The sequence below is a fragment of the Cupressus sempervirens genome, chromosome 7, assembly GCF_028749045.1.
Source record: "Cupressus sempervirens isolate cs-2001-9-10 chromosome 7, ASM2874904v1, whole genome shotgun sequence".
Classification (NCBI taxonomy): domain Eukaryota; kingdom Viridiplantae; phylum Streptophyta; class Pinopsida; order Cupressales; family Cupressaceae; genus Cupressus; species Cupressus sempervirens.
The window spans coordinates 82,451,682-82,462,930 of NC_143124.1; the positions used below are offsets into that span (position 1 = coordinate 82,451,682).

At 34.0% G+C, this 11,249-nt stretch overlaps 1 pseudogene; it reads right to left on the reverse strand.

The window, feature by feature from the left end:
* Positions 1-6,108: 6,108 nt before the first annotated feature.
* Positions 6,109-8,940, reverse strand: LOC149545607 (leucoanthocyanidin reductase pseudogene; annotated as a pseudogene).
* Positions 8,941-11,249: the final 2,309 nt, after the last annotated feature.

An 11,249-nucleotide genomic window follows, 5' to 3' on the forward strand; every position in this document is an offset into this window, starting at 1 on the left:
AGTCAAAGAAAGTATTTTTAAAATATTAAAGTATTTAGCTAGGTCTAAGAAGATTTGTGTACTTTTGACAGTTTTGCTTAGTTTGTGAAAGTTGTAGACCGAAGTTTTCATAGCCCAATTTTTGCTTCCTACAAAGAACGATCATGTCAGATAATATAAGTGAAGAACAAAATAGGGAGACAATCGCTAGATTGTGGTCTAACTTGAAAAGAAAAGGTGATGGAAAATGTTATTGTCCTTCTAATATTTGTAAGGGCTTTAACCATAGAAGACTACTAATCAAAATAGTTAAGAGACATTGTAGGGAGAATGGTCACATTGAAGGGGGCCATGACTATCATCCACTGGTAAGTCATTTATTATATCATTTTAACAATTTATATACATATGAAATCACTTGATGATGAGTTGATGATCATGGTTTATTTATGTTAATCAATTTTATATAGGTTGATCTTCCCAGGGAAGTACATGATATGAACCACAACAATATGAAGAATATGGTTTTTGAAGTGGAGGAACATTGAGGTGCAAATATCCAAGATGAAGATAATGATCCCATGGAAGATGATGATCATGCGCCAAAAAACACAATTGAAGAGGATGGTATAAATACATTGATCCATGACACATCTAGTCCAAGCGTATCTAATCATGATGATGATGATAGCCTTGATGTACCTCTATTTCAGAAGGCATAGGAGCCCCTATACAAAGACTCCCAAACAACTCTTCTCTCTATTGTATTGTTGTTGTTGAACTTGAAGGTTATGAATGGTTTATCCAACATAACAATGTCACGTATGTTAAGGTATGTCATATATGTCTTTATAGTTAACAAAGGGTGAATAATGTACCACTAATATTGTTTATATTAACAACTTATATTCTTTGCTGTAGATTGATAGGCGAGTTTCTATTACCATCATCAAATATTGTACCTCAATCATATCGAGAATTAACTGTTGTTATAAAAGATATTGGAATGGAGTATAAAGCAATACATGCTTGTCCCAATGATCATATTATATATTATAAAGAACATGAATTTGCAACACAATGCCCTGTATGTCATATGAGTAGATATCGAACAGATCGACTAACAAAAAAGGTGCCTCAAAAGGTTCTTCATTACATCTCCATTATTCCACGAATGCGACAATTATTCAGGTGTAGTAGCTTGGCTTAATTTATGGATTATCATGCATGCAATAGAAGTCAAGATTAAATTATTCGAATCCCTGCGGATGGTTCAGCATTTATGCACATAGAGAAAAAGTGGCAACACTTCAAAGAAGAACCTTGTAATCTCAGGCTTTCATTGGCAGCGGACGGTGTCAATCCATTTGGAGAGTGAGATCTATTTACTCAGTGTGGCCTATTTTTGTTATCAACAATAAAATTCCTCTGTGGATGTCAATAAAGAGGGAGTACATTATGTTGGAAATTATTGTCCCAGGTATCTTATCATTTGATAGTTATTAATTTACATGTACTTACAAATCTTGCAGTAAAATGGTCACAATAATTATGTAATGTTACTGTTCATTCAAGTAGGTAAATATCAAGTAAAAGATATGAATGTATATATTGAGCCTCTTATCGACGAGTTGGTGGAGTTATGGAATGGTGTCACTATGTATGACGTGTCTAGACCAATAGGACAAAGAAAATTTCAATTCCATGCAATACTTGCATGGATAATACATGATGCCCTAGGGCTAACACATTTTTGTGGTATGTTATAGTGAATTCAAGTTGCGCACAATAATTCTAATTATAAAAATCAACATATTTAATAATCCAATTATATCATTATCTTGTAGGTCTTCAAACAAAGGGAAAATTTGCATGTCTAGTTTGTGGTCCAAAGATGAAATCTCGTCATTCAAAAAGTTTAGGAAAGCAGGTGTTTGATGAGTGTAGACACTTTCTCCATAGGAATCATAAGTATCGAAGTACGAAAAAACATATTTTCAATGGGAAAGAACATACTACATCAAAGCCACAAAGAATGACACCTAACCTATGGAAGTTGGAATATAATGGAATTAATCGTTGAGGTAATGTCGTTCCACCTAATGGTTTATGTTTGTAATTTATATATTTCTATTGTGATTTTTGTTGACTATTTGTGTAATTGATGATCATGAAGGTTGTCAAGGCAATACTGACAACCTTCCAAAGGGACTAAAAAGCTATCCCAAACAATTTAGTAGGTTTCCCTACTAAAAGAACTTAAAATTTTTTCATTTTTTTGATACTATGCATATTGGAAAGAATATAACAGAGACATTGTGGAAAATATTGGATGGAAGGTATGACAAAGAAAAAATTATCAAAATTTGTAATGACATACATGAATCCAATCATGCATTGAAGAATTTCATTCACTCAAATAGCAACAGAGATTAGATTAATATAAGTGCCCTTCCATGGTTATTAACGGAGCAGCAAAGTGATGCCATAAAAGAAGTCATACAAAAAATTCGATTTCCCACAGGATTTGCTGCGAACATAAACAATCTCATATAAAAAATAAGTGAATTTGGGCTAAGGCTCAAAACACATGATTGGCATACTTTTGTCAAGGTAAGTTACGTTCTTCTATATTTACAATATATTCATAAACTATGTGTATTATTCATTATGTTATGTTAGAAAACAATGAAATGATTGGTTTATAATTACTGCAGTACGTGCTTCCTCTATCTCTCCTAGAGCACTTCAACAATAACATCAAACAAGTGATATACGATCTTGGAAACTATATGAGGTAAGCAGTAATATCTATTCAATTTGTTGTATATATTTATTATATTCACGATTTATTTTTCTTGCTATGTAATCTATTGTATATTATTTTTTAAAGTCTCATATCTATATTTTTTTGTGACTTGAATCTCTTAATGTAGGTGGTTGTCATCTAAAGAAATCCATAAAGAAGATATAAACTATTGGAAGAGAAGAATTCCTCATTTACTATGTGAAATGCAAAAGTTTCTACCTCCAACTTTTTTCAATGCACAGGAACACTACCTCATACACCTAGTTAAGGAGATTGAATTGTGTGGACCTGTACACACTAGGTCAATGTGGATGGTTGAGAGGCATTTGAAATATTTGAAGGCTTTGGTTTGACAAAGAGCACATCCTAAGGGTTCTATGGTAGAGGGATATACGGTATACCAGACTATGGTGTACATTACTGAATATCTTCCTAACTTTGCATCAAATATCCATGTAGATCACATTTGGGATCTCGAGCCTTTTAAAAAATTAGAACGGGAGTACTTGATGGGGAAAGGTACATTGAGGAAACTGAGAGGTAATAAATTATAAGATGTTATTGTAATAAATTATTTCTTAATCTTCAAAATAAATCGGTTGTAAGTTGTCTATTTTTTTTTGTACAGGTGCTTGAGAGTGGGATTCACTACATTTGTATATTGCAAACAATCTTGTTTGGATGATGGTATGGATTGAACGATGTCAACATTCTGGTCACACATTAACATGGGAAGGTGTATCTTCATTGGTTCAAGAAGCTCATCATAATGGAGATTCCAATGTTATGCAAAGGGAAATAGATTTAGCATGTGGTTTAAGAGATTTCCAAGTACATACAAATTTATTAATCACTCGTATGTTTATCAACTCACAATTCAATAATTTTGATATGTTTCACATATTATTGTAGGTTAAACACCACAAGGCTATGTTCTATAATGGTCAAAAATTTCGCATCAAAGTGTTGGATGACATGAAGAAAACTTGTGATTCAAGAATAACTATAGTCTTTCAAGTGACTAATATTTCATCTAGAAATGACTTACATCCTCAAGAGTCTGAAAATTGATACTATGGCATTTTGGATGAGATACTTGAGTGCGACTTTAGTTCCTTCAAATTAGTACTCTTCATTGTAAAATGGTACAGGCTATGACTTAATCCAAATGATCTTGATAGAATTGTTATTGAACATGATAATGGATTTACAATGGTTAATACAAGGTCATTTGAGCCAGTTGGGGATGAGCCTTATGTTCTTCCAAGCCAATGTGAGCAGGTATTTTACTCAGAGGTTCCACATAAACCTTGTTGGTCATTTTTTGTTAGATATGAACCGAGAGGAAGGCCAATAAAGTATAATGTGATGGAAGAAGAAGATGCTGAAGAAGTAGAAGATGATGTAGATGGTGATCCAGATCGACAGTTATTGGATGATGTTCCTGACACAAATTTTCATGAAGAAGAAGAAGAAGATGATGGCGATGATGCCGCTACTGATGATGATGATGAAGATGATGTTGATGTTGATGACGACAATGACGACAATGACAACGATGATGATGATGATGGCAAGGATGATGATGATGACGACGACGATGATGATGATGAGGATAGTGATGATAATGATGATGATGATGAGGAGGAGGAGGATGATGATGATGGAATTTAGAGGTATGCCATCAATTCTTAATCTATTTAATATTCATTTCTTGATAGAAATATATTTGTCTTATATATATGGTTACATAGTTTATTCATTATCTATTTAAAAGCTACAAGTTTCAACTACAAATAGAATACTGCTAATCTAAATTAGCTATTAATCTAAATTAATTAAATAAAACTATTTAAAACACATATTGATGTGTGAATGTATTGAGCCTTATTTTCTTTCAGGTCAAAAGCATTTGTAAGTGTTTAGTTTAGAAAAGGGAATTCATTAAATATCTATAAAAGGGAGTTGTACCTAGAATAAAATTCATAGGGAAAACATAATATAAGTGCTTACCCAATTTGTTGGTTAATAATTTTGCCTCTGTAGGTGATGCAAAGACCCTAGGTGGACTTGCAATCATTCATAACAAGAGGGACTTCCATAGTGTTCTCACAACACCAACCAAGCATCTTCATAAGATCCCTCCAACTCCATAACCTATTAGAGTGCACACCAAATCCTTTTGCCACCTTAGGTTCTACATCTTTGGAATAATCCCATGAATGTCCCTCAATCCATCCAATAGATTCATCCAAGCAATCTAATCAACAAACAATCAAATGCTCACAATGCCTCAATAGGAGCCAAACTTGACTTCACCTTAAGTAGGTGTTTCCCCCACCTCCACACACATCAAAAAACTTCAAATAGCATGTCCCCAAGGTGACTAAGCCCTCAACTCATCAGTTGATACAAAAACCCAATTTTAGCCCTTGACTAGGCCTACTTCCCTAGTAGGCTTATAATGTGACCCTGATTTAAGTGTTTTATTGTGTACCTTTTAATGTTTTTAATTTTTATGTGATGCTAATGATGGATGTGATTATGATTATGATGTGATTATGCTCATGATAATTGTATTACATTTGCAGGAAACTGAACCCCTTTTAGGAGCATCCCCCACAGTCTCATGGATCGATAGGTATAAGTCAATACTCCTTATAGATAGTCTATTTAATACACTTATCAATATTAATATTGATGTCTTCTATGATCCCTCCCATTTTTAGGTACCAGCGAATAGGTATTTGTCAGAAGTGTCTTCCTCGAGTGAGGGAAATATAGGAATAGAAGAGAAAAGTGAGACATGCAGTTTATCTAGAACAAGGAGATTAACTAGAGGTCAAATGACTAGAACGAAATTCAATAAATTCATGAAATTTTTCCTTCCTCAAGGGGGGTCATGTTCTTATGATGATGAGATGGAAGGTGACATCGAGGTGCCCTTGAGGTACCAACATCTATAGAAACATTGGGTACCAAAGGAACTTCCTCCAATAAACACTGATTTTTGTGTTAACGAGAGGATATATCGCATAGCACCATCATCACGACATGGTTGGGGCCTATTTTCTATGGACGACATAAAGGTTTCTTAGAACAAAGTTTCTAAATTGATGGAGTATGTTGGACCATGTTACGATTACAAAAGTTGGATGCATATTGTTCAATAAAAAAAAAGTATGCGTAGGTATGCCCTCTCGACAAATTATATACAACAACAAGACAATAATCAAAGTAAAAATGTGGCTATATACATTGATGGAAGGCCAAAAGAAACAGGGAATATTGTGGGTTTTATAAATAGTACATGACCTGGGTCAACTATAAAGCAACTCAATTGCATAGTTGAGGCGTGTGAGGGAAATCGTGTATTCATCTGTGCAATAAAATCAATACGTGTAGGGGAAGAGCTTCTTATTGATTACAATTTGAACTGCATAGATACAAATGAGGCTACTATCATGGGGGTGGTACATACTATTAAACCAACTTCTAATCAATGACTCCAACATACCATTTAGTCAATAAATTTTTGGCTAATATTTTTATACTTGATCTTTGACACAGGGGCACAATATGGAGCAATCGCCCGGAGGGATGTTGGCAATGTTCCTGACTCATCTACACATGAGAAAGTAAAACTCATTGTAATTGTGCAAACTAGATAGAAGCAAAATGTTATCTTTTTAATGTTGTTTTCTTCATTTTTTTGGAGTAATTTTGATAATACTAATACTATTTTTGTCATAGAGGGCCAGTGGTCGGAGGGAGGGAAAGGAACCTACAGTCCTTGATCAGCAGCCCCCCCTTGAGGAGGACCCTTTTTATATTGATTTAGCAGACACCGATGACACGATCGGTTAGACTAAAAAGTTGCTAAAGAAAATTGGCAGAGAAATTTTACGTTTGGCAACCATAAAGCCTACTACTCAGGAAATAAGAGAAAGGGGAGCTGAATTGATGCACACCTCTGAAACCTTAGAAGTAAGTATTAATGAAATTTTTAATTATAACAAGAGTTCAATAATGGTTTTTATGTTATGCTCTTTTATGGCATTAATTAAAATATGGATGCATTATCTTTACAGAATTTTTTGCGTGATTTCGAGCCCCATTCCCATGATGAGGGTGCTGTAGGTGGTTTAGGTAGATTGCATGCTCCATTCCCCACTTCTGTTTTCCACTGAATATATATAGGAATGATCATAATCATTGACAATACATGCTCAAACAATCCTTTTTTTTAATGCTCTAACAATCTTGTCCATGCTAGTCCACGCATTCTATATTTATGCATGCTCTAACAATTTTATTCTTTAGCTTCACATCAATTGAATCCTATGATGATGCCACCTCCATCCAGGACAACCACAAATCTCTTTCTGACTGATGAGTCAGCAACATGCAACTTACAGGCATCGACTGTTGCACCATCTGCTGGTACACAAATCCCTCTTTTTCTCTCCTATGACACCAACAAACAGTTTTTTTTTTTGCAACTCTTTAACATTAATTATCATTTATTTTTATACTTCGTGACAAAGACTTATGAAACTTTTTGCAATAGGAGCTGCAACATCATTTCCTGGATGTTCCTATGTTCCTAGTACGGGAACAATGAAGGATGTCATGTTGATCGTCAGTGACGATGAAGGTATTCCATTAAAAGTAGCCAAAGTTCCAAGTACTTTAAAGTTATTATTATTCTATAGTGATATAATAGCAATTTAGTTTTTGATCACTCTTCATCGACTAATGATCCCATGATTGTTTTGTAGGGAATTATCTTTTTTGGAGAAAACTTGGTGATGAGTGTTTGCAAATATTCGGGCCTACCATGCGTACCTGGTGGAACATCATATCCTAACTAAAACCCCAAACCACTATTTTGATTTCATATCATTTCTATAATAGTTTTCCTTTTCATCCATTTCTTGAACTATATTAAAGGTAGCTTCACTTCATTTATGAGTCTAACATGTTTTTTTTTACTTAAAAGGTGGAATAACCAACACAAACTGTTGAAGGATGATCTTATAGAGAGCATGACCCAAGTCTTTGGACCTCGTGCATTTGAGAGAAGCAATCTCCTTGAAAAAATTGGTTTATGTTTGAAGTATATTAGGGACCAGTACAGAAAAAATTTATGGGATAACCCTAGGTATGAGCATCCGCCCTATGTTCCTGAGGCTGAGTGGTAGGCTCTAATTTTGGATGGAAAGTATAAAGCTGAAAAGAAAAATAATATTACACCAGTGGAGAGTACAACAAGGTATGTGATACTGTTGAGAATCTAATTATGTACTAATTAACCTCTATATTTATACTATCTAACATATTTTGAACTTTTCATAGATTGCCTAACACATCAAAGGCAACAAAGGCAAGACTAGAAAAGCACGGGACACACAAGCTCGGCTCTGGTAGTTTTTCGAAACTTCAAGCAAGAGTTGTAAGTATTAGTAAATGAAAAATTGTATCAAATTTTTTATATAATGTGATGGGAAATACTAGGACTCCCTTATTTAGCTCATCAATTATAAATAGGTCAATAGAATATAATAACAACAGTGGATTTTCATATTCAATATAAACAATTCAACAATTGAAGTCAGACTCTGCAATCTAGATTAGTGAAGATTCCTTCATTTACTAATATGAAATTATTTAAAATCTCACCCTTGATGTTTCCATCTCCATAGATTTCAAACTGATCTTGGGGAGGAGCAAGCTCAGAGGGATGGGTATGATAAAAGTAAGGCCACCCAACAATAGAATTGCAGCAAATGCAAGTGTATGGAATGTTGGATGCCTCAATTGCCCTCCTAACAACTCTCTTTTCTTTGTAAAAGCTTAGCCCTAGTTCTACTGGATTGGCTCTATCTATATCATGCCCAAATTCCGAAGGAAGAAACCTCTGCATCAAAGTTCAACAATTCTTAAGTCTATTACAGTTAACAAGCATTCATGGTAATAATGTTAGGGTCCTATGTTCTGACCTTAATAGTGCCAATTTCTTTAATGGTGTCTACAATCTTAAGCTTATCTGTAAGTTGACCACCACCCACAATTGAAATAACAATATCAATGCCTTGCATGGCCTTTACCATTGAATTATGATCACTTAAATCTCCATGTAGAACACCCATTATAATATACATGCACATTAATAAGACCCATTACAGAACATGTAGACATTAATAAAACCCATTACAACAAAATTTTTTACAACTATAATATAGCTCATGATCCCAACCAAATTAGACTCATTGATAAGGAGATCACTGACTGAACACCCCTTCTTAACATAATTTCTAAATACCCAACTTCACAACAAGACAGTCAAACATGATTATTTGTAAGATGACCGCTATCTAACAATTTAGCAAACAGCTACAATAGTAGTTACCATGAACAAACAAGCAAAGCTTAATCATATATTCTAAACCTATATGACCAATCAAAACAATCTACAGTCTGTAAAATCAATATTTTAGATAAGTACACAGACTTTACAACTATGCCATACATATCTACCACAAAATCTTAGTTATGAACAGAGCTAGTGACATACATAGACAATGTTAACACCAGAATATTTCAATTCATGGAGGCACTTTTCTTTGGCAGAATCATGGGTAGTGATGGGTCTAATGAGATCATAGGTAGAATAGCCTGCATTTACAGCCACAAGAGCAACGAAGTGACCAATATAACCAGTGGCTCCAATCACTAATATTTTACTTTTCTCTTCATTCACAAAATCCTCATATGAAGAAATCTCACAAATGGAGGCCATGGTTGAGAATAAAGGCAGTGATTGAAAGAATGAGGGAATGCAGTAGCACTCGTAGCCATTTTTATTTCCAAAGAGCTGAACTAACTCTTACCCAACTTAATAATTTGGAGAAAATATGTTGGTACAAGAAAAGCATACAAACACACAACATTTATATAGTAGATTGCTCCATCAAAACTGCTCAATTTTTCTCCTATTATATTGTGATGGATATAGATGATTTGCTATTGATTGTCAGGTAGACTTCACGTTGCTAACAAAAGAAAAATACAAGTTGAGTATTAAATATTTTCAGCACTGCCCATTACATTAGACTTTAAATTTTTAATTTTTTTAAGAATAGAAATAATTACGGTCGTGATGGAGTGAAATTGGATCCTCTAGGACTCCCAAAGACCAAAGACAGTTTAGAACAACTCCAACATGACCAAAATAAGGTGTAACAAGGGTTGGAAACCCTATTAACTATTTACCATTTCCTTTTGATATTTTAACTACCCTCCATTGGTTGATGAAAAAATGCAAGTAAAATTCACCATACCATGCAAAAATGTAGGGCTCAGAGTTCAAGAGATGCCTCACAGAAGAGGATAAGAGAATAGGCTTCCAATAAGGCTATAGAGCTGTGGCTGAATACCTACGAGCTGAAATCAGTGTGGAAGGTTCTAATAATGATGCATCTGAGCCACAGGTAAATAAGCTAAATGAAATTTATTTCAAATTGAATACTTTACCTATTAGTCTATTTGATATTAAGTTCCAATATAAAGTGAGTATATATGTTTTAAGCAAGCAATGATAACAATGCGTAGGATGTTGGAATGTAGCCTGACAATCCTTCTACACAATCTATGGATGCCGAAGGTTCACATGATGTGCATCCCAGTGGTGGAGGTATACATTTGCTATTAAATTTTTTATATGTAATTGCATTTGGTGTTTGGATTAATGTAACATTTTGTATAGCTGCTATAGAGGATCGAGGGGTCAATGTTCATGACTGTGTTGACATTGAGTCTAGACAAAATGATGTGGTCAGATCAGGTAAAGAGCACCACAATTATGTTATTTAAAATAATTAAATACTTGTAACAATTATAATAAATTATTTTAATTTAACTCTTTTATTTGTTATTGCAGAGGACCCCCCTTTGCAACATCATAGGAATTTGAGATCATCAAGAACAGAGAATAGAACAACTAATGAGGGGGGAATTGATGATGACACTGATGCTCCTCTTAGAGCTTACATAGAAAAAAGAAATAGAAAGAAAACAAAGAAATGATTGTCATCTACATAGCTTAATTGATAATGACTGAATTTTATGTCTCAATGAATTTAATTATGTGCTAATGAATGTTCATGAATTATGTGTTAATGCAGAATATTGATGAATGTTGCATGTTAACGAATCTAATGTGTTAATGAATGTTATCATGTGATATTGATTGAATGTTACATTTTATTAATGGTTGAAAGAAAGAATGAATGTTAGATATTAACGGGGAATGTAAAGTGATGTTAGGGGGAGGGGGGTGGAGCCAAATGAGCTTCAACCTTCACATGGTTGGCCCTATTTAGTAGAGAATATTAAACTATTCTCGAAACAAAGTGAAGCTCAATAAGATACTAACAATAGGTACAAACAAGAAGCAATA